The sequence below is a fragment of the Acomys minous genome (assembly GCF_964271855.1).
Source record: "Acomys minous genome assembly, chromosome: 5".
In the NCBI taxonomy this organism is placed as follows: domain Eukaryota; kingdom Metazoa; phylum Chordata; class Mammalia; order Rodentia; family Muridae; genus Acomys; species Acomys minous.
The window spans coordinates 13,145,618-13,165,119 of NC_140494.1; the positions used below are offsets into that span (position 1 = coordinate 13,145,618).

At 44.2% G+C, this 19,502-nt stretch overlaps 1 protein-coding gene across 5 annotated transcripts in view; it reads left to right on the forward strand.

Annotated features, from left to right (window-relative positions):
• Nucleotides 1–19,502, forward strand: part of CAMK1D (calcium/calmodulin dependent protein kinase ID) — a 398,121-nt gene that overhangs the window by 117,451 nt on the left and 261,168 nt on the right. The window contains exon 1 of one of the 5 annotated variants that reach the window (XM_084784036.1): nt 12,142–12,258. The exons of the other annotated variants lie outside the window; for them this stretch is intronic. The gene's annotated coding sequence lies outside the window, so the exon portion shown is untranslated. Of the gene's footprint in view, nt 1–12,141; nt 12,259–19,502 lie in introns of those variants that run through there. 5 annotated transcript variants of the gene reach the window in all.

The following is a 19,502-nucleotide window of genomic DNA, read 5'->3' on the forward strand; positions in this document are numbered from 1 at the left end:
TTGAGGACATGCCCATGTGACTGAAGGGATTCTCCCTAGGCCATGTCCTCTAAAACCAACCCTACCCTGGGACCAGTCTTTAACCTGTGGGTCTCCGGTGATCAAGATTCAACCTACAGCACATATGTACACACTGAGGAAGCAGATCAGAGCGTTCTCTAAGAGAGTCTCATGGTCCCACAGACAGCAAAGGACTCCCTGTAGTTCCATCCTACTTAACAGCCATCTATGAGCCAGGCGTGGTGAGGCACATCTTTAATCCCAGCATACTGGGAGGCAGAGGCAGGCAGATCGCTGGTCTACAAAGTGAGTGCAGGACAGCCAGGGCGACACAGAGAAACCCTGTCTCCAAACAAACAACAAACAAGTCATCGATGACATGAGACTTTATGCAGGTCACTCCTGAGTGAATCAGAGCAGTGGCACATTTAGGACAACACAGTAGGGACGTACATGTAGAAAAGCTAAGCCTTTCCCAGCATCCTATGCACCAATTCTGTAGGGAAGATGGAGCAGATGAATGCAAATGGGTGCAGCCTGCTGGTCCTGACAGGCGTAAGAAGCCTTATTTCAGCATTGCACGTAATTTCTCTTTCCTTAAAGGCGGTCCCTGTGCTGGGATAAGAAATGGAGACTCGTGCCGTGTGTGGACGTTGAACACGTGGGTGATCTGCATGACTGTAAATATGCTGGGTGTTTTCCTGGCCTGGCGTGCTCAGTGTGATAAAGACGGCTTAGACTCTTGGTACTGAGTTTGGAGCATCTCCAATGGGCTTCCACTCAAACGCTGAGTCAGCTCTGTTTTTTTTTTTTTTTTAATTTCCTAGTAGAGCTGGTGGCTAGGGGTGTTCAGTGATGCGTGCGGATTAGAATCACATGGGGGAAACTAAAAAGTCCACACACCTGCACTCTTGATCCAGTTGTACCAGGACCTCTGAGTGCATTTGATACATTTTTTAAAAACTCTGGAAGCTTTAAATGTATCACAACATAGAAGTCTTAAAGGTCATCCAGAAAGAACTGTGTTCCTGGGTGGAGAGAGACTTAAAAAAAAAACCAACCTAATAATCTATGAAAGTCTGAACCCACTTGTGGAGCCAGGGGCATCTGGGCGGTGGAGGGCACGATGCCCGGTACATGGTTGTGCAGGTTCTGGATTTGGCTTTCTCATGCACCGAGTGGATTTACGTTCACTCCCTTTTGTTTTGTTCCTCACTTCCTCCATCTTTGGGAGGCCTTCCTCACCCTGGCTCAGTATCCTAAAGGGGAAAGAGACTTATGGAACCGCACACACTTGCAAAAGGAAACTGGAAAGGCACTATGTAAAAGGAGTCTGATATGCCCCAGTATAATTACCTGTAATGAAAAGCCAGACACAGTCTCCCTCCATCCAAAGATAAACCCTTAGTGCCCAAGTGCACAAACATCAACCTGTACATCAGGGTATTTCAGATAACGTATTTATCTGAAAGAAACAAAGATGATGGAACAGTCTTCTTGAGGCAGTTAGGAGCAAGCAATCAAAGCATGAGAAGATGCTGCCTTAAGCAGGCTCTGTTGTTAGTCTCCATGGAGTGCCTACCTTGAAAACACCTGTTGTTCATGTTTGTTTGCACCCGTGATGCCATTGTCGGGATGACTATTAAACCTGATGTTGCTATTTTAGGGACAAGGCAATCCTAAAACTACCCAGATTACTTGGATGTGACTGTGGTACTGCTCTTGGTGTCCCCCTGCAGTCTAGTGGTGGCTAGTGACACTGGGAACAGACCATCTGTGTGTTTTGTTCAACTTGGTGACAAGGTTGTGTGCACAAGAGCTCACGGGACCTCAGGTGGACATTTGCTTATTTCCCAGGGAACAAAAGCTCCCCGTGGCAGGTGACTGCAGCAGCTTCCAGAAATACAGGGGGACAAACAAGCCACATGCAGGGCTAATATTGACAGTTCCCTTGATGGAGGCACGAGGGACACATGTGAGGTTTAACTCTGCTTCGCTTGCTTTCTTTTCCTGAAGGGGACATACTCCTAGCTTATGCAGCTGTATAGCTTTTTTTTTTTTTTTTTTTGGTGGAGTGGATTTATTTGGCTATGTATGTACGTGTGTGTGTGTGTGTGTGTGTGTGTGTGTGTGTGTGTGTGTGAATGTGCCAGAGGTGGAACCCCAGGCCTTATGTATACTACAGTGCTTTACCAAGGAGCCCTAGTCCTCACTTGGCCTCTTATTTTTCCAACTTGTGATCAACCAGAGGACTTAAACATTCTCTATAAGACACTCGAATGACCACGTGTGAGAGCACACACCTGTAGTCCAGGAATTTAGGAGGTAAGGACCAGAGTTATCACTGAAAGTTTGAAGTCATCCTTGTCTACACAGTAAGTTCCAGCCCAGTCAAGGCTACCCAGCAAGACTCGAGCACTACAAAGAAAAGACGCTAGAACATTCGGTAGAATACTGAGACACTGGTGAGGCCACTGCTGCCCTGAACTCAGGCAGCACTGGAGAAGCCATTGTCTTGGGTTCTGAATTGAGAGTGTGTAAGTCATGTGCGTGTTTGCAGAATGGACAGTGTTCATGTGCACGTGTGGGCTTTCCTGCTTACAAGGCTACGCCTCTAGGTAATCAGGGCATGTGGGACAGGCTCCCACAGTGAGGTTACTGTGAAAGGTGACTTTCCTGGATTTCTTTAGAACAAAGTTCCTAATTGACCTGGAATTCCAGCTGCTTGAGATGCTGGGGCAAGAGGACCACAAGTTCAAAGCATGCCTCTGCTGCTGAGGGAGTTCAAAGCCAGCTCGGGTACTTATGGAGGCTCTGCCTTAAATGAAAAATATGGAGAGATTACAGCTCAAGGCTAGCAAGTAAGCCCTGGAAGCCCTGTGTTTTCACCTCTAGAAAGCTAGGATGACAAATCCATGTCATTAACCCAGCTCTTTCTCATGTGGGTTCTGGGCATTGAACTCAGGTCCCCATGCACAAGGCAGGCACTATACCAATGGAGCCATCCCCCAGCTGCACAGATTCCTTATGTGACTTTAAGCTCAGTGCTAGGCACCTGCTTAGCAATGTGGAACACCTTAGGCACCATCCCCAGTGATAGCCTCACCACCACCATTAGCAACAAAGCTTGTAAGCTGGCCACAGTAGATCATGCCTTTAACCTCAGCAGTTGGGGAGGCAAAGAGGCAGGTAGATCTCTGAGTTCGAGGACAGCCTGGTCTACTGTGTGAGTCCAGGATAGTCAAAGCTACACAGAAAAACCTTGTCTTGAAAAAAAAAACCAAACCAAACCAAAAACCAAAAACCCAATAAAGCTTGCATCATCCTAATAGAGGATGAGCCGAGGCCTGAGAGTGGGAGACGCCCCCACGATGTGGTTCAGCATCAGACTTGCCTTCTGCGTTCACACTAAACATCAAATGCAGTGGTGGGCTGTGCTGGCATGGAAGAGATTGAAAATGACACTGTCTGCAGACAGACACTCATCACCGTCTTCCTCAAGACAACAGGGTTTCCCTGACTTATGATGGAACAATGGCATGGATGTCACAGTGCTTCCCAGCTGGCCAGCAGCTTAGCACTGTGAAGGTTTTATTACTGCTAATACCCCCACTAGGTAGTTATTGTCTGCGTTCACAGTGAGACCAGAGAGGGAGCGAAAACACGGAGGACTAGCAGAGAGTAACCCTGTACGAATATGTATAACTTATATTTCTTACACTAATTAGTAATAGGCATAGTTAGTAACAAATTAGGGCTCCCCTGGACCTCACTCTGAAGTGTTGTACCAAGTAAGCAAACGAACAAAATGATTAGGCTGTGCAAAGCACTGTGTGGCTGTAATTATAAACCGAATGTCGGTATCAAGTCAGGTCTAGTTACGAGTTCACATTACCTAATTCAGTCCTCACACCCTCATTGGTAGAAAAGTCATGCTGGTTTTTTTTTTTTAACAGGGACTAAAGTTACCTGTGTCAAGTCACATAAGGAATCCGTGGAGCTGGGGGATGGCTCCATTGGTATAGTGCCTGCCTTGTGCGTGGGGACCTGAGTTCAACCCCCAGAACCCACATGAGAAAGATCTGGGTTAATAACATCCTAGCTTTCTAGAGGTGGAAACACAGGGCTGCCAGGGCTTGCTTGCTAGCCAATGCAGGGGACCTGGAGAGTTCCAGACCAGGAATAGACCCTGTCTCAAGTAAAACAAAACAAAGCAAGCAAACAAACAAACAAAAAGGAAAATGGCATCCCTAAGGAATGATGGCTAAGTCTGTCCTCTGATATTTGTTTACACACATGTGCACTGCACAGGTGTGCACACACTAGCACATATTTACAGATATGAAGCAGATAGGATTTCATCTCCTATGTCTGCTTCACCTCTGAGTTTGTGTTATTCTCACTGAACCAAAAGGGCCTTGGGTACAATTGTTGCTCTGTTGTTATCTGCGTACATAGGTATAGTCATTGCCGTGGATTTATCTGTGTGTGTTTATATAGTTTCTCTCTTAAAAATGCATCTAAACATGTATGCAATAGAAAAATTCAAGTTTGACATACATTTCTTTGGGTTTTGTCAAATGCATAGAACCCCAATCAAGATATAGAACACTTTACCGCCCCCCTCAAATTGTCTTTTGTAGCCACATTGTCATTAAATCTTTTCTCCACTGCTAACCTTGGCAAAGCTCTACTTTAGTCTTCTTATCTCAGCGCATTACAATGGGACCATTGCACTTCCATCCTTTGGAGGCTGGCTTCTTTCTCTTAACATAATTCACTTAATATTCATTTATGTCATTGACTCTACCAACAGTCTGATCCTTTTCCTTGCTAAGTAGAATGCTGTCACACCATATCCAAAGATGTATTTAAACATTTTTCAGCTGAAGGGCTTTTTATATTATTTCCACTTGGGGCTGTTATGAATATCGCTGCTATAGCATTTGCGTATATCTGCGTGACCCTGAGTTTTCATAGGTAAATACCTATGAGCGGGATTTGCTGGATCATGTGCACATATGTTTAACTGGACCAGAATCTGCTGAGGTTTATCCCAAAGCGTGGTTTATCCCCATTTATACTCCCCCCTGCAGCGTTGGGTGGCTCCGGTGAGTCCACACTTTTTGCTGGCTCTTGGAACTTCCTAAGTCATGTCAATAGCCCTGCAGACGCAGCTGACTGGTTTTCGCTTCCAACTCCCTAATAACAACTCAAACATATTCTCATGGGCTTATTAGCCTACTATAGAAATTTGGTGAAATATAATATTTGCTTAAATATCCTACCTAAGTTCAAAATTTCTTTTCATCCAGTGGATTTTTGAGCATTCTTTATTTTGCCTTTGAATATATGTCTTAAAGCTGTCAATTTTGGGGGTTGGAGAGATTGCTGAGTGGTAAAGAGTGCACACTGCTCTTGCCAAGGATTCATGTTGTGTTTCCAGCAGCCATGTTGGGCGGCTCACAACTACCTATGACCCCCACTCCAGGGGATTTGACCCCCCCCTTCTGGCTTCCATAGGCACCCACATTCACAGAAACACACATGTACACATGTAATTAAATTAAAGATAAGAGGCTATGGCTTGAGAGACAGTGAGAGGAGGGGATATGGAAGGAGTAGGAGGAAAGGAAGGGAAGGGAAGGGGAGTAGGGAGGGAATTATAGGATTATATTTTAAATAAAAATAATCAAAAACGAAATTAAAATTAAGGCTAGACATGGTGGCACACATCTTAAATCTCCACACTTGGAACGCAGAAGCAAGCAGATCTCTGTGAGTTCCAGGGAAGTCAAGTCACTACTTAGTGAGGCCCTTTATAGATAGATAGATAGATAGATAGATAGATAGATAGATAGATAGGTGACAGATAGATAGATGACAGATGATAGGTCTATGATAGATAGATAGACAGATAGATAGATAGATAGATAAAAATCATTAAAATGTCAATTTCTACTACAAACCTGTTAGAGTGTTGGTTGAGGCTGCGTACAGAATCTAGGCCAACTTGGACAAAATGAGTGTTTTAGTAATGTTGCTCTTCCAGTCCACACACACAGGCTCTCTTTCTTGGTTTATTTGAGCTCTTTGGATGTTTTTCCATGCACATGTTTGGCTGTACTTAGCTTCAAGTGCCTCATTTGCTGCTCTTGTAAATGTTACTGCTTAAAAGTTCCCAACCTTCAGTTGTTTGTTACTCCTGTGCAGCAATATAATCAGCTTTTTAGTAATTGCTTTTGGTCTTGTATTCTATACCCTGGCATGGTTTAAAAAATGTGTCAATTCTCTAGTTTTTTTAAAATGTAAATAATTATGTCACATTGACAGATAAAATTGTTTTTCCCCCCTCTTTTGCAGTCTAATCTCTATGTTGGTTATATTTTACAATTGATTTTTGTCTGTATTGCACTCACTGGGATATTTAAATAGGAGAAAGGAGTGCTGAGACAGCAGGCATACTTGCTTTGTTTTAGACCTCAAGGGAAAACATTCATGCATTCACCTCTAAGTGTAATGTTTGTTAAGTGGTTTTACATAGCTTTTTATTAGGTTAAGGAATTTCCTTCTATTTCTAGTTTGTTGGGGTTTTTAATCAAGAGCAGGCATTACATTTTGTTAATGACTTTCATGCATCTATCAAGATGATGGTTATTATGTGCTTTTCTCATTAGCACATTAAAATTGATGTTTTTGAGTTTTGAATTGGGTTTGCATTCCTGTGACAAATGGTGCAAAGTCATGATCTATTATCGCTGTATAGATTTCTAGATTGGTTTGACTAATCTTCTGAGGATTTTTCTATATTTGTTTGTAAGGGACCATAGTACTATGTTTTTCTCCCAGCAATATGTAGTTGATAATGCCTTTGCCTGAGTTTACTGTCAAGGAAATCTTTATTTATAAAGTGAGTTCAATTAACGAATGATTTAGAATTGGCATCATTTGCGTTCTTCTCTTCTTCTTTTCCTCTTCTCCCTCCCCTCCCCTTGCTTCCCCCCTTCTCATCAACTAATCTAGACTCATATATATATATATATATATATATATATATATATATATATATATATATATATACATATTTGACTTTTGCCTTCTGTCATTATACGTATATTTACACATGTGTATATATTTCTTACTCCACTTACATGGCACTAATAATAGTATCAAAGCAAGTGACAGTTATTCTAACTGCCAGGTGCTGTCTTAAGCACTGTGCATATATTCACCTGCTTAAGCTTCATACCAGCCCTATAAGATAGGAACTCCTCCTCCTATTTCATATGTGATGATACCTCCATTGTGAAATTATTTGTCCAGAGTACATTCTAGCTAGTGGAGTTCACACATATATCTGTAATTAGATGGTGGTGGTGATGATGATGGTGATGATAGTAATGCTGAATCCTTTGCTATCACTTAACTAGCATGTGCTAGCTAGAAAATTGCTCTCCTGGGAAGTGTACATGTCACCTTCAAAATGGCATTCTTTGTCAGCACAGTGCGGTTATGATTCTCAGAATGAGATTCAGTGCATATGTAGGAGACCCGAGAAAAGCACATCACTTGCCAAAGACGTGGCAGTAGGCTTCTATGGAACACTTGAGTGGTGTACCCAGGGTCCCTTGGGAGTTGTGGCACATCTGGAGTCAGTGAATTTTGGAGTAATAAAATCCTAGGAGTGAAAAGCTGGAAGAAGTTCCCAGAGCCCAAGTCCACCTCCTGGTGAGGATCTCCTCACAGGGTCATGTAGGGAGGCATCTCGTCAAAGCCGCATGTTCTTCCCCTTGGCAGGACGGGGTGATGGCCTTCTGTTGTTGTTTCTCTTCATAACTACAGACCACGCATATGATTATCTCTCATTAACCTTGGTCATTGGTTCCTGCAACTCTTGCAGACTCCGAACTCTGTACATGAGGTGCGTGCAGTCTGTAACCATCATCTCACATTCTTCAGATCATCTCTTGATTCATTATCCAATTCAGTGTCAATTCTGGGTAAGTAGTTGCCACGCTGTATTATGTAGGGAAAAATGACAAGAAAGAAAGGTCATGCATGTTTGGGACTGGTATGTTAGGAAAAAATTATGCTAGGGGTGCGGGTACATTCCTGTAATCTCAGTATCCCACTTGAGTGAAGTCAGGAGAAGTCAAGAGTTCAAGGACAACTTCTTGTATGTAGATAGTGAGTGTGAAGCCAACCTAGGCTCCAAAAGACCCTGTCTCAACTAAAGCAGAACAGAGCAGAACAAAACAGAACAGATAAAAGGCCTCTCACCTCCCCCAAACAACAATGAAAACAACTTTCCAGTCTGGAGTCAGTTGAATCCATGAATACGGAGCTGCAGATGCAGAAGGCAGTAGGGACCTAGTCACGGGACAGCCAGGCTCTGTCCAACAGTCTGCCCTGAGCACATTCATTCCCTGTCTACTTTGTATTTAAATGAGATAACTGCTGCCAGGGACTTATGGAAATGACCAACACCAGAGGATTCCCAATGCCTGGACCTTCCTCATTTGATTTGCTTAAGCATACTGTCTGGGGACAAAGTCCAATTATCTAGAACTAAGTCCCTAATAAGCAACATGATGATTACAGTGTCTGCCACCGAGAACCACCACGGAACAGGGGGGACTCCGGAGAATAATCAACATGGAGAAAAAGCAAAAGAAGAGCAACATGGATTCTTTCCAGGAATAGAACATGTTGTCCATACTCAAATGCAGAGTACCAAATGGAGCCGGATTATAACCGCGGAAGGAGACCTGGCATTGCAGTCCCCTGACTTGCCTTTGCCTTTGTTTGTTTCGTAGCAATAATGATTTCCCAGTGTTCTCTTTGGGTGGCTCCCAATTTTGCCTTTGTTAGCTTTTCTTGTGGGATGGTTGATGTTGCATATAGCTGTTAAATAGTTAGGGTTGATAATATAGGGAAGGGAGGCTTGCTGTCCCCACTCACAAAGATTTATGGTCTCTGAACCAGCGAATTCTCTTCAGTGAATTTTTAACAGTCCCCAGAACCAGCTCTTCTCAGTTAGGTGGAGAAATTTGGGCAGCTTGGCCCATCACTTCTTCTTGAGTGTTTTCTCATTACAAACTAGTCAATCATTGCTTTGTGTGTATGCGTGTGAACATGTGTGTGTGTATGTGTGTGTGTGTGCTGCATGTACTTGGCATGTATCTGAATGTCTGAGGACATACTTAGGTGTCTGACTTCCACCATTTGTTTGAGATAGGGTCTCTCACTGGCCTAGAACTTAGTTTTTGCCCTTCCTACCAGGACCTCCATTATCTTCTGTCATCATTGTTAATGGTAAACGCCCCCTATTAAGTGATGTTTCTTGCTTGACAGTGGCCAATATGTCCTCCATGAAGCAAGTTAAGGAAATTATGAAGCCCGGGGTTACTAACCCTGCCTTGCCAATGTCTAGTGACCTCTAGTGATGTCCTGTTATTATTGCCTGGCTGTTCCGCCAATAGGAACAAGGCCTTCATTTTTCTGGGTCTAAGTTTACTCTAGAGGATTTCAACTCCTAAAAGACGACCACTTTATGGCTTATTTTTGGATACACAAAATCTGTTTTCTTTACTCAGTATCCTTTGTGGTATTTGTGAATATTTTTGTTAGCAATCCCATGGCCTTATTGAATTCTGTAGTATTTACAGATTATAATGGAGAGTGATTGTGTGACTCCTCTCTTCTCACTTGAACCTTTAAATAACCTCAGAAGGTAGGTGGGGTTAGTTATCCCCATTTTAAAGATTGGACTACAACCATAGAGAAGTTAAGTAGCTTTTCCAGGACACTGACTTGGGCTTGTTAACAATGCTGCAATGGCACACATAAGGCAGGAGCATCCCAAGGGTACTGAGACCTTGGGTGTCTTTTTAAGAAAACAGTACATTTGTTCGTCGGCAATGCCATACTCTTAGATAATAAATCTTCACCATATTCACCTCCATTACCCTCTATTATCTCCCTTCCACTCCCACTGAACTCCTTCTTCCTCCCATCACTGAGCATGATGGCCGCTCGCATGAGCAACCAACAAGTGGCTATACCACTGAGGAAACCCCCACCTCAGCGAGGCTGTCCTTTCTCATGTGCCCCCAACTCGTCAGCTTCCCGAAGGCACCATTCAAGGTTATGTTCTGACTTCATTTTTTTTCAAAGCATAAAATATTTCAAATTTACCAAAGTACAGAAAAATAAGTGAACAGAATACCATGTACCCAGCACCCGGAATGAGCAAATGTTCACTAACATCTTGTCACATTTGCTTCAGATTTATTAAAAAAGGAAGCTGCGCATATTGTCACATGCCAGGGTGTCTCTCCCAACCAGTCTGTTCCCACCCTCCTCGCTCCCCTTGAGCAGCTTTTGCTTGAGGCTGGTGTGTCTTTGCTCTCTCGCTACATATGTGTGTGCTATGCACAAATGATGTAGGGTTTTATATGTGGATGTTTGTGGGTTTTATATGGACATAAACAGAATTGGCCATGTAATTAATCTTTGGTAAACTTTTCTCATTTTCTTGTTTTTTTTTTTTTAATATTTATTTGTGCCCATACAAGTAGATACTATCATTTAATGAATTGCCATTAGTATTCCGCTGAGTGAACTATTGTGAGTAAACCACAGCTTACTTTTCTCCTGAGCTGTTTGCACCCTGTACATGTACTGGGATACTGACACACCTATCGACTACTGCACACAGCTGTAGCATATGCTAGTGGTCAAGCAGATGTGCTCTCGGGTCACCTAAGAGATAATCATCTGGTCATGTGTGAGAGGGCGTTTCTAGATTTGGTTACATGAGATGGCAAAAACCACTCCAAATGCAGAGACACCATTGCATGGGCAGCGAAGTTCCTACGTGATCAAAAGGAGGGAAGTGAGATGAGCCCAAGTGTCCATCTCTCTCTGCTTTCTGACGAGGGGTGCAATGGGACCAGCAGCCCTCAGCTCCTGCCACTATAACTTCTCCACTATGATGGGCTGTACTGTCAAACTGAGGGCCCCCCGTGAACCCTACCTTTCTTAGGCACCGAGAAATTAACCAATATGCATGTTATAGAACTGTATATCATATACTACAAAGTGTGGATTGTGGGTACATGGTGCTTTGTAGTTTGATTGGCTTTCACGCTACTAAAAATTAGTGACTTTGTATTTGTTTTATTGAGACAGGGTCTTACTATGTAGTCCTGGCTGGTCTGGCACTTACTTCGTTAACCAGATTGGCCTTGAAATGGGCAACAATCCTTTTGCACACAGAGGTGCTGCATTATGATATAGCTTGGGTCCTGGAACCCCGACTCATGGTGTTGAGATGAAGACACACGGGGGCGCATATATTGGTCTTATTTCTAATGTGCCTTGAGTGTTGGTGAAGGTGTCAGCTGGCCATTCTGTGGAGTGTGTGATTGTGCCTTGTCCACATGAATTTGATTGTGGGGTTATCATCTGCTGGACATGGGGTCCTATGACTGGACATCCTGGAGTTATGCAGGTGGCTCACTTGAATTCTCTCTCTCTCTCTCTCTCTCTCTCTCTCTCTCTCTCTCTCTCTCTCTCTCTCTCAATGAAATTGTGGAATTTGCATCTTACGAAGATTAACATATGCATATATTCTTATTCTTTCCCTCCTTAAATGTCTCCTGCATTTGACTGTAATTTTTAAATTTAGAAATGTTATTTACATGAGCTCTCGAAAAAAAGCTAGATTTTCTTCATAATTATAGCCAGCAAGGCATCCACAGGCCTTTTCTAAATACCACTCACCTGTGTGTGGCAGCCAGTGCTGTATAGAACAGCAAGAGCATGCAACATGTGTAATCATTGTCTCTCTCTTAAATTGTACACTTTGATCTTTGTTCATTGGCATGTGGTTTGCAGAGAGGAAGTCACAGCCAGACGATGGCTGCCCACATGGGGAGGGGCAGCTTGCCATGCAGGGCTGGTATTTTTCTTTCAAAGCCAAGTCAAGAAAGGAGGCCACTGTCATCACTGCCGGTGTTTTCCCTTAGGAGAGATGCTGGGTGTGCACATCTCAGAGAGTGTAGGTGATCCCTCCCATCCTCAGGATCCTCGGTCCTAGACTTCCGGGAGGCAGAGACACAGTGATGCAGTTCTGTATTTCTCTGCTGCTTCCAAAGTGTATCTGATGTATAAATGAAGACAATTAGTGCGGACAGTTTGTAGATTAAACGTAATTTCCAGAAGCACTGAAGAATGAGGCGAAGGAGAAAAGTGGTGAGTCATAGCAATATTCCACTTATTTGAGTCTGGGTGCTTGTTTGACATACACTTCTAGAACCTTCTCTTGCTGATACCTGTGAGGGTGAATGGCCAGTTCTAGGGAGAGCCAGTAGGGGTCGGGTGGTTTGAGTGCTGTGCTTCAAGTCCAAGGGCAGGTGTGCATCTTTCCTCTGAAGCTCTCAGCTGAAGGAGTTAGTAAAAAAGACACAAGCCCAGGTAGCTTCACGAGTGAATTCCGGCAGGATTGGTGGGCTTTCTGAGTAAATGCAATCGGTTCTAATTTCTGAGGTGGTGAAGGAAAAGTTCTTCAGGGGCACCCGAGGAAGCATGGTAACGGGAGCTTTAGTGGGACTGTTTCACTAGTTCCCTTCTGTAGTGGGGAGAGAGGTGGGGTCCAAGTCGGCGTACAGCATGTGACAGGGGAAGTGTATGGGCAATGAGCAGGTATGATAGGAGAAAGCATCTGGGGCTAAGGAGGGATGCTGACCAACTCTGGGATTCTGGCTTAATGCAAGCGGAGGTACCCACACACACCTGGGGGGTGGGGCTGGAGGCTGAGGACCCGGGTCAGCTACTGTGGCAACTAGGTATGAAGGATGAGGGAACTCTTGTCCAACCTGGATATTATGGGGAGGGTATAGATGGGTCTAGGGGGAGCTTCAAGAGCTCAACTAAGATGCATTTATTTAGCCAGACTAAGATGCATTTGGGAAGCCAATGCTGGGCTGGAGTATTCTTTTTTTAGATTTATTTTTAATCATGTATACATGTGTGTGCATATGCATGCATGTATGAGTGCAAGAGCCTGAGGAGTTCGGATGACTGTTGGGTCCCCGTCGAGCTTATGAGCATGTGGATGGAGTGTTGGGAATCAGAGTTGTGTCCTCTGCATGAGCAGTACATGCTTTGCACTGTTGAGTGTGAGCCATTTCTTTAGCTCCTGGGCTGAGTGTGTGTGTGTGTGTGTGTGTGTGTGTGTGTGTGTGTGTGTGTGTGTGTGAGAGTGTGTGCATGCATGTATGTGTGTGTGCGAGTGAGTACATGGGTGCATGCATGCATATGTGTGTGCATGCATGTGTGTATGTGTGTGTGTGTTGCCACATCACACATGTAGAAAAACTGTCCTGGAAGCAGTAGTTTTGCATCTCTCTCATGAAAAATCTGCCGTCTTTGCTGTGGCAATGGGTCCTAAATTTGTGTTTGGGTTTTTGGTCCCCATTTCCTTCCTTTTGACATAGCTGCAGCACCCAGGCTTCCTATTATGTTTGCTGACCAGTGTCCTCACCCGCTCTAGCCTTACGTCTGTGGTTCTCTTCTCTAGAAAGTTCTTCTCCATAAGCTTATGACTCTTTCCCTCTTCCATGCATTTATCAGCAGAGGCCTGCTCTGGTCATACATTTGTGACTGCATATTACATGTATATTCGAGTTTTTGTATGTACATGTGTATCTGTGATATGTTTTTATGTACGTATGTGTATGTACATTTGTGTGCATGTCTGTGTGTGTGAGATGAGTGTGCATGTACCTATGCATTCATACATATGGAGGCCAGAAAACAGTCTTGGCTATTGTCACTCTGGTACCATGTGCCTTGTTTTGAGGCAGTCTCTCATTGGTCTGGAGATCACTGTTAGGCTAGGTTGGCTGGCTCCCAACCCAACCTTCCCAGAGCTGGGATTTCAAGTGTGTGTCACCATACATGGCTCTTTTTACATGCCTTCTGCAGATCACACACAGGGTGTCATGCTTGCCTGGTAAGTGCTTTACCAATGGAGCCAACTCCCCAGCCACGCATGGATTTGTTTCTTCTCTGCCTCCCTCCCCCTGGCATGAGAGCTTCCAAGGTGTAGGCACTCGTTCACCTCTCTTCAGCACTGACTAAATGGCTTGAGGGCCCCTTCCTCCCTGCAGCTCACAGGTGTGTGAAGTGCCCACTGTGTCTGAGGCTCTTTACCACTGTCCCTCAGCACCTTGAAGGTCTTAATTCCTTGAAAGAGCAGCCGCTCTTCACAGGGCCAGAGCTAATTCATGTTTAAACCATGGCTGGTTTCCAGTTTCATTAAGGACTTCCTGCTGAGCCCTACTGATGTCTTCCTGTGGCACGGTGGCCTGCTCCCAGGAAGCACACTTGGGTTTCTGTGGGGATGTCAATAGTTGAGTCTCTTAACGGGAAGTGGCTTGCTGATGGAATCTCAAGTGCCTTAATCACGGGCCAATTTGGGGAGAGACTTTTAGACAGCCAAGTGCTTGGGAGGCCCTCAAGTCACCCAGTCTGTGGAATCTTTGCCTTGGGGACTCTCTTGTTTTGACCTGTCCTGAATTTCAGGGCAGCCCAATCCTGACTGTCAAGGAAGCTGTAATGAAGGGCCCACAGTGTGGCCTGCCACTGTGGCTCTCCTGGGCCAGCTTGAGTGGCATGTGCCTGGGGCTTGGGCCTCTGCACTGGTCTCAACATTGACCTGTTTCCTGTCTTCAGGACTTGGGAGTGCTGTCAAGAGCATGTTTGTGCCTTTGTTCTTTCTGATGCCTCATAACCCCCAAGGCCAAGGAATTGGAAAAATCTAGGTGAATCCTATTGCCGTGCTCTTCTGGCCTTTAGTTTGGGGACAAGGTGTAGTACCATGCTATCATCTTTTATTTGTGGGGAGTCACAGGGCAGACACACTGCATGTAACATTATGCCTTCATAATAAATTGACTAGCTGCCTCTGTGTATAAGTGGCTGAACAGCAAACAAAATGTTTCCCCATAGAGAAGCCTGCAGAGGTGTGAACTTTTCTAAGGGCTGGGATAAACTTACTGTGATTATGTTGTAGGACACAAAAGGGGCAGCCAGTTGTGCATGGAAACTCGATTGGCTCTATTAATCAGAAAATGAATAATGAGACGTGTGAGCCATTTAGAAAGAGACAGGATCAGTGGGTGGGCAGGGGGGTCAGTTTGGCTCCCACTGAGTATTTGTGCTTTGGAAGAGTGAAAATTAATGATGCTGCATTTTAAGATGCCAGGGCTGAGGGGAGGGACCTAATTACAGAGAAATGGCTTCAAGGAGGAAGGAAAGTTCAGCCAAAAAATTCTGTCTCTCTTTCTCAGGAAGAGACTGCAAGCTCAGGAGAGTAGGAGGGGAAAGAGTCTCTCGGCCTCAGCCCTGACTTGAGAGAAGGTCGGTTTGATTGGAAGGTTCTCTGGTTATGGCAATGTTAGTGACTTTACCTATCTAATACAAGTTACTATTTATAAGGTATGGAGAGGGGACTCTGGATACTTTTGGGGTTGCGGAGAGCACAATGAAAAACTCTTGGTACCTCACTGTCACCACTCTTTTTGGATTTGAGGTTTGCTTACAGCTAGACTGGTGCTGAAGTGATATGGTCTCAAATTGGCAGGGGATGTCTTTAGCATCAGGTTGTGATCAGACAGTTAGTTTTACTAGCTTGATAGCAAAATTGTGATCTTCTTGAACCTCCGTTTTCTCATCAGTAGAATGGGCATAACACTGTCACCATGTAGAGCTGTTGGTAGAATAAAAATTTGGTTGGTAATAGTGTTTTAAAGGTAAGCTTCAGTAAACAGCATTCGTGATATGGTGATGTTATATTGCTAATGAAGAAGATGGTGATGATGGCAATTATCTAGGTTAGAAGAGCTTCATTTCTTCGCACACTACAGTGGGGGGAAGGAATTATTGTCTATGCTCTAGTCTGCACTCAGAAGGGTTGGTGCTGTATCTGTATGGCCAAGCACTTTCCTGGCACATGCACGCACACACACACACACACACACACACACACACACACACACACACACACACACAGAGGTTCAACTTCTGCACTCCTAAGGATGCACAGACTCGCACATATCACGACCACCTTCTGTTCACACATCACGACCACCTTCTGTTCACAGCTTTAGGCATGAAATTACCCAAGATGCAGCTCAATGACCAAGATGTGTGCATGGTATTTCCTTTGGGAAGCGAAGACAGACAAGAGGAGAGGAATGTTTAAAGGTTAAAAATAGAGACAGTAGTTTTTTAAATGTCCTTAAGTAGCATAAATAAGGAAATTGTTGGCCATACATGAACTTCCTGCATGCCAAAGCCATTTGTTCCCTTTCCAAGGGATGTTTAAAGGACACAGAGCAGACCCCAAATGCGTTTGGTTGGAATGAGGGTATCGAATATTAACCGGCCCTGTTTTCTTTTCCCACGTGGTTAAGCCATCCCTCATCACAGCCTGCAGCAGGTGCATACGGTTCCACCAGATGTTCAGAGCACGCACACTGTGAGCCCTTGCTCCCTCCGGGGGCCATCATCCTGTCCACACGACACACCTGAATTTGAGAATTGTTGCTTGCTGGTCAGTGCCTTTGAGACTTGTATAACTTCTTAAGCCTTGATGAGTTTAGTTTGTACATGCTGATAATTGATACAAATACTGCTATTACTGCTGCTACTGTGATGACGACAACTATAGTAGTAGTATTACTAGTATAGTATAGTATAGTATAGTATAGTACAGTACAGAATAGTACTAAATAGTAGTATACATACTGGTATAGTATAGTACTACTACTACAGTAGCAACAGCAGCAGCAGCAGCAGCAGTAATAGAAGTGAATCTTACAAGGCAAAACTCAAGCATTAGAAGGGCTCCTGTGATTATATTGGTTCCTCCCTGGAAAATCCAGGACACTTGTCATAATAGAATATGCCCCTAGTGACAACTGCAAAGTCTCATTGGCTGGATCAAGTGGCATAGTCACAAATCAGAACCTGGATATCTTTGATGGATCACAATTCTGTCTGTCATAAGATCATATAGGGCTATGAATACAGATAGCGGGAGACACACAGATGCACGGATGTGTGCCGAGCACAGTGCATTTCAGTACAAGCCATGGCTCCTTGCTGATCCTCCCTCATCCCTCAAGGTTTGACACCTGCTCTGTTGGGATATCCCTACCCCTAGCCTTGGAACACATTCTACTGCACCATCCTGACTTTCTTGACTTCCTGCCTCTGCCCCTCTGTTTACATACAATAAGACATATTCATCCCTCAAGGCCCATTTCACATTCCTCTTTCTCCATGAATGAGTTCTCCTGTGTCACTTTATGTAAGAGTAATCTCTATGGTCTCCATGTTTGTCCCAAACGTTTGTCCCAAAGCTACTGTACTTCTGTATTGGTGAAGATATGCGGCCAGTCTGTGAGCCAGGGCTGGATAACCAGTTCACTGGAGTCCTGTCTAGACAGGCTGTCTCTGCAGCACAAAGGATAAACTTGGCTGTGGCACAGGATTGTCATTGGCACTTTGTCACTGTGATATGGCTAGTTGGCTGATCCAATTAAAAGATCCAGTACAAGGCTTTAATTAGCTAGTCATTTCGTATAGATTATTATTGATTACTCTCTCTCCTTTCCAAAACATGTCTCCATTTCATTAACTTTTAATAGAGAAAGTATGGGTACATAATAAAGGAATCAAAGCGAGTTTCCCAGTGAGCTTCGCTCTCACACCAGTCCCCAGAGGAGGGAGTCTCTGCTTCTTATCCATCCTTCCAATACACCCGCTCTTGTTCTTTCCCTCTCTCTTTCTCCTTCCCCCATCTCTCTTGCTTTGTGTGCATGCGTGTATATGCATATGTATATGAAATATATACATATATGTGAATATAACATATATAATATTCTTTCATTTATATCTTGGGGGATAATTCAATCACTTAGTTATTTTAAATAGGTGTATAGCAGTCTGTTGTGTATCTATATTTTTGCTTGTTTTTTTTGGAGACACTTTTGGTATGTGGCTCAGCCTGACTTGGAACTTACTAGCCAGATTGACTTAGATCTCACTATGTAGCCCAGGCTAATAGATTTCACTGTGTAGCCCAGACTGACCTGGTTCTCATTATGTAGCCCAGGTTGACTTAGATTTCACTATGTAGCCCAGGTTAACTTGGATTTCACTGTGTAGCCCAGGCTGACCTGGTTCTCATTATGTAGCCCAGGCTGACCTGGATCTCATCATGTAGCCCAGGCTGACTTGGAACTCACTGCATAGTTCAGATTCATGCTCCTTCTCCTGCCTCAGCTTCCTGAGAGCTGAGCTTATAGGTATGTGCCACCATGCCAGCTCCATTATATTTTTCAGATTGTTCAGGATCTTCCCAACTTTTTGCCATTTCTAAATTTAATTGATTAAAATAAAACCCAGAATATTGGTACTATTTCCCATTAACCATCACTGAGATTGTAAAGACTCTGGTTTTTATGAGGGAGCTTAGAGAATTAAAGATGGCACTGGTAAGTGTTTGGTTATCAGGGAGCCTGAGAACTTTTCTTCCAGTTCTTGTTCAGCCTTTCAGGAGGATTTGCAGTAAGAGGGTCCTACCAGGCTCTCATGGTGCAGGCCCATAATTCCAGCTGCTTGGGAGGCAGAAGCAGGAGGATCACAAGTTCAAAGGCTGCCTTGGCTACGTAGGGAGTTCAAGGCCAGCTTGGGCAACTTAATGAGATCATGTCTCAAAAGTTAAAAATAAAACCAAGGATTTTTTTTTAGCTCATTGGGAGAGTGTTCCCCTAGCAATGTGTAAGCCTTGAATTTGATCCTTAGCACTGTTAAAAGAAAAGTCCAGTGATGGCCACGGTAAGGACCAAACTGGCCAGGTTTCCAGTGAATATCCTGTCCTGTTCTATCCCAGCCATAGCTCACGAGTGGTGCCCAATGGCCCTACTGAGGGAACTGCCACTATTACTGAGGCAACACTGGATCTTTGCAGTAGTCGGAGAGGAGGGCACAAGTATCCACCAAGTCTGGGTCCCTGTCATATCTGAGGGAGAACTGAAGGCACTTTGGGGAACTACCTCTGCAGGAAGATGTCTTCACAGTGACAGGAGTTATGCCACCTAAGATGACACACAGAAAGGTGAAAATATTCCGGGAGTTCCTGCTTCATCTACCTCACCCCTCCAGCACGCACCGTCAAATATTCCCATCAGCAAGCAGCCCCTCTAGATGCTTTATGAGCCCGTAAGTGACACTAGCCTTTTAAGCTGTGGCCTTGGGAGACTTCCTGGTCCCAAAAGAGCCAAACCATTTTACTTGCCACCGTCTTTCTAGAATCCTGCACGGTAGTGTGATAAGAAAAAAAAAAAAAAGATTCCAACTCTGTTTGGGTTCCTGTCACCCTTTGACAAGTGACATAGGGACCACAGAGGTGACGTGTGAGAGCC